The 5,374-nt window shown below is 39.7% G+C and overlaps 1 non-coding gene across 1 annotated transcript; it reads right to left on the bottom strand.

Moving 5' to 3' along the window:
* Nucleotides 1-2,321: 2,321 nt before the first annotated feature.
* On the bottom strand, nucleotides 2,322-2,428 carry LOC141683865 (small nucleolar RNA R71). The gene has a single exon (XR_012560472.1). It is a non-coding gene; the product is annotated as a small nucleolar RNA R71 (small nucleolar RNA).
* Nucleotides 2,429-5,374: the final 2,946 nt, after the last annotated feature.

Genomic DNA, 5,374 nt, shown 5'->3' with positions numbered 1-5,374 from the left:
GATGAGTCTTAAGAGCAAAACACTTGCATCCAAATACGTGAAAATACTTCAGATTTGGCTTCTTTTTCTTCACCATCTCATATGGTGTCTTTCCATGCTTGTTAATTAGTGTTGCATTATGAGTAAAACAAGCAGTCTGCATAGCTTCAGCCCAGAAATAGGTTGGAAGCTTTGCTTCATTAAGCATTATACGTGCAGCTTCAATGAGAGTTCTATTCTTTCTTTCAACAATTCCATTTTGCTGTGGAGTTCCAAGAGCAGAAAATTCCTGCTTGATTCCATGGTTTTTGCAGAACTCTTCCATTACAAATTCTTGAACTCAGTACCATTATCACTTCTTATTATTTGCACAGAATCTTTGACCAATTTATCCAGTTGCCTGATGATAAGTGGATTTTATATCCACTTGGAATGCTTTTTTACAAGCTTAAATTGGTGTTTTTGGACTCAAGTTGTTGGTAAAATGAAGAAAAGATCTTTTAAAGGAAATATGATGAAAAGTGATCAGAATTGGAAGCCAAGGCCATTGTCAAGTTGTAGAGAATCTCGTTAGCTTCACGTGGGCAGTTGAATCGCCTAATTCTAACGAGTAGAACTCAAGTTATGGCCAAAACAAGATTCATCAGAATATTTTTTCCAGTCAGTAGCTGAGCGCCCGCTCAGGAGAGCTGAGCGGCCGCTCAGGGCGCGGGTGGTCGCTGATTTCGCTGAAAAAGCCTTTTTTGAGTGGAATTTGACGATTTTAAGGGTCCAGGTCCACTAGGGGCGTATATATACTTAAAAAAAGGGTTTTAATCATCCGGGAAGATTGGGATACCAAGGAGAAGGCCTAGAAGCACAGAACAACTCCGAAAAAGAAGATCTTGTTTTCAACTTGTGATTCTTTGAATTAGTTGTAACTTTGGATGCTCGTTTTCATTCTGGTTGAACCTAGATCTTGTTTATTCGTACTTTAATTATTATTCAGTTTATTAAGACCTTGTTTATACCATGCTTTCATTGGAACCCATGGTGACGATGAGTTCGATTATGGGCTAATCGTTGTCATGGGGTTCTAGCGGATTTACTTATGGATTTCAATAATTAATTTGTTTTGATATCTTGGTGTGTGGTGATTGATTGATATCCTAGTATTGGTTGTGCTTATTCGTCTTATGTGCATAGCTAACATATAAGATAGCGTGTTAATCTCTATTGAAGCGACAGTGAATATAGAGGTTTAGAACTTGCCATGCTAGCATAGGTTCATATATTGTATGCATCATTAGTGGGTAACTCTAACCATCTTACTTGCCCTATGTAATCATGATAGATAACTTGTTCTTAAACCGTTATGTTGTCAAATTCTATAGACATATAGGGTCTCAATATAATTGGTGCCTATTCAGCTTCTATCTCTTTTGTGGATGTCTGGTAGAATGGTACTCGTGCAACGAAAGTTGGCGTTTATCAGTTTCGTGTTATCTGATTAGTGTCCTCACCATCACATGCTAAGGTTAAGAACGAGAAGGCTATTGAATGAAGTATTTAATGAAGTTAGAATCCCATGTTTGTTATATATAGTAATTCAACCTCAATTCTCTTAGTTAATGTTATTTAGTATAATCTCTTAGTTTAATAAAAACCCAATTTGTTATTTGTCTTAGCATTGAGTGATAACCATACATTGTTGCATAGGTGCATAAATTGAACTTAACCTAAACCAGTCTCTGTGGGAACGAATCTGATTTATATCTTATACTACTTACGAACGCGAATACTTGCGTGAATATTAGCGCGTGTATTCGCCCTAACAAGTTTTTGGCGCCGCTGCCGGGGACTCGGTGTTAATTTTTAGTTGATGTGCTTGTCATCAGTGGTTGTTAAAGTTTACTGACTCAGATTCTTTTACTTTCACAGTTTATTTGTTTGTGTTTCAGGTACTCAATACAATGGGAGATCCAGCAGCACGAACGAAAGCCTTGATGGATTTTTCTCAACCCAAGATCAATGACATTCAATCTAGCATTGTCCGGCCAGCTATCACGGCTAATACCTTTGAGATCAAGCCTGGCAATATTCAATGGGTGCATAATTCAATCCAGTTTAGGGGTTCTTCAACGGAAGATCCCAATATGCACATTAGGGATTTTATTGAGATCTGCGACACCTTCAAGTTCGATGGTATTTCTGAAGATGCTGTGAAGCTGAGACTGTTCCCATTCTCTCTGAGGGACAAGGCTAAGAGCTGGTTATACTCTCTACCAGCTGGTTCGATTACTACTTGGGAGGATCTTGCTCAGAAATTCCTTACTAAATTCTTCCCTATGGCGAAGACAGCTGCAATGAGGAACGCTATTACTCAATTTGTGCAGCAAATGGGAGAATCGCTATGTGAAGCTTGGGAGTACTATAAGGAGATGCTTAGGAAGTGTCCTCATCATGGAATTCCTGATTGGATGATCATCACTTATTTTTATAATGGGTTGGGAGCATAGTCCAGACCCATGCTCGATGCAGCATCAGGCGGAGCATTATGGGCAAAGAGCTATAAGGAAGCTTATGATCTAATTGAACTGATGGCTACTAATGAATATAAGTATCCAACCCAGAGATGTCCACAGGGCAAGGTAGCAGGAGTTCTTGAAGTGGATACAGCTACGGCTATCACTGCTCAACTAAAGGCGTTGTCTATGAAGATCGATTCTCTGGCTAACTATGGTGTTAAGCAGATAATTAGTGTTTGTGAGCTGTGTGCAGGTCCGCATGCGACAGAGCAATGCACTATATCTAGCGACTCGGCTCAGTTTGTGAGCAACTTTCAGAGATCGCAGCAACCAGTTCCAGACACTTATCATCCTGACAACTGGTCACATCCTAACTTCAGCTGGAGCAACAATCAGAATGTGATGCAACAGCCGTTCCAGTAGTTTGGAAATAAGCTATTCAACCCTCCTGGTTTTCAGCAACAAATTGCACCAAAACAACAACTCCAAATTCAGCAACAAACTCATGATGCAGGTCTATCTTCAAATGAAAACTCTGAATTGGAGGAGTTGCGTCTTATGTGCAAAAACCAGGCTCTTTTATGCCAAAACCATGCTAATTCTATCAAGACTCTGGAGAACCAAATAGGGCAAATTGCTAATGCCTTATTGAATCGGCCACCAGGAATGCTTCCTAGTGATACAGAAGCCAAACCAGGAAAGAAGGAAGTTGAAGAACATGTGAACGCCATCACCTTAAGGTCTGGAAAGGTCGCAAGCCCCCAAATTCAGCAAGACGAAGAGCCTGAAAAATCTCAAGATTCAGAAAATGCAGTTGTGGCTGAAGAAAAAGTGCAGAAGGAAGCAGAGGTGGAACCAAGGAAAACTACTGTGGAACACACTCCTCCTGAGGGTAATACAGGGGAGAAGCAGATCTATCCTCCACCTCCTTTTCCTAAAAGGCTGCAGAAGCAGAAGTTGGATAAGCAGTTTGAGAAGTTTTTGGAGGTGTTCAAGAAACTTCATATCAACATAACTTTCGCTGAAGCTCTTGAACAGATGCCTGGCTATGCGAGGTTTATGAAAGGTATTCTCTCTCGGAAAGTGAAGCTCGATGACTTAGAGACCGTTGCTCTAACGGAGGAATGCAGTGATGTGCTGCAACAAAAGTTGCCTCCGAAGCTTAAAGATCCTGGAAGCTTCACTATTCCTTGCACCATCGGGAACTTGTCGTTCGACAAGTGTTTATGTGATTTAGGAGCTAGCATCAATCTGATGCCCTTATCTATCTTAAAGAAGCTTGGTCTGCCTGATCCGAAACCAACATACATGTCATTGCAACTAGCTGACTGTTCCATCGCTTATCCACGAGGTATAGTGGAGGATGTTTTGGTCAAGGTGGATAAACTCTTCTTCCCTGCTGACTTTATAATTCTTGATTTCGAGGAAGATAAGAAGATTCCCATTATCTTGGGAAGACCATTCTTGGCTACAGGCCGAACTATGATCGATGTGCAAAAAGGAGAGCTTTCGATGAAGGTTTACGATCAAAAGGTCACTTTTAATGTGTTCAAGGAAATAAAGTTACCCACAGAAAAAGAAGAGTGCTTTAAAAATAGAGCGGGTCGACTCAGTTTTTGAAGATGAAGGAGGAGTAGAGCAACTGCAGGTTTTGAATGCACCTCCGTGGGAGAAGAAGTTGAATATGCCATTCGATTCTCTTGGGTTAGCAGAGCTGAAAATTTCTCAGGAGCGTTTTGAACCATTTACTCAAGAAGCTCCCATACTTGAGCTCAACCGACAGCCAGATCACTTGAGTTATTCATTCTTAGGTGCACCCCCTGACAAGGGGTTGTGATATATCTTTGATGATGTAGAGGATAGCCGAACGGATCCTCCAGTGCCTATAGAGGGTTCTTCTCATGTGCAGCAGGTAGTTGATAGGACTGGTGTTGGTGATGAGCAGTACAGGCGAGTAGGCGTATGGAGGCCATGCACGATATTCACCGTCATTTTGCTGAAGATTTGACACACGTTTTCGGTACTATTTTCCGAGACACTAGTGGCGAGGTTGATTGGCCACTGATCCTCCACCCGACGATGGTGAATCTCCCGCTAATTAGGTATGCCTGAAATCCTTATTTTTGCCATCAATAAGGACATTGAAAATTTTAAGTTTGGGGGTGATAATATAAGGATTAGTAGTGTGTGTCCATATAGATTCATATAGATTCATGTTGCATGTTTATTTGTAGTTCATTCATATTTTTGTAGATTATTCATTTAGGACATATTTGTTTATTTTTATGTAATTTCATATAGTTGCATTTGCATACATATTTAGCATGATCCCTTAAGATGAACTATGATATTTGATAAGTTGATGTTGATTTGAGTGTGGTGATGACGAATAGAGAGATGTTTAAGTCCTAATGAATTGATTTGCATGCCAGAAACAAATATTTTCACAAAGTCTTATAGGGTTGCTTTTTAGCTAGATCATGATCATACTTGTTTGTTGTTGAGATTTAATCACTTGGTTATATTTAAAATTTGTGATATTCTCGTAGTGACATAAAAACACTGATTCTTTTTATCTGGAGAAAAACTTGGATTTCATTGCTAGTTGTTGTAAGGCTAGGTGTCAAATGGCTAGTAGCCGACTCATATTTTTATGAGTAGTCTAGGGTTGAATGAGATGGAGCGAAACGCACTCATTCATAAATTATTGAAAATAAAGAAAAGAGAAAAAAAAGAAAAAAAAAGAAAGAAAAAAGTATGTGTTTATGCATAATTGATCAAGAGTGAGCTCTTTAATACTCGAGTTATTAAGTTCTAGGGGACTTTGTGCCTAGTGACCTAAGGCTTTTATAGTCTGGGATCCACTAACCTAACGCTCGCTACATGGG

This window comes from Apium graveolens, chromosome 1, assembly GCF_009905375.1.
Source record: "Apium graveolens cultivar Ventura chromosome 1, ASM990537v1, whole genome shotgun sequence".
In the NCBI taxonomy this organism is placed as follows: Eukaryota; Viridiplantae; Streptophyta; class Magnoliopsida; order Apiales; family Apiaceae; genus Apium; species Apium graveolens.
This window is presented reverse-complemented; position numbering and strand designations above follow the sequence as displayed.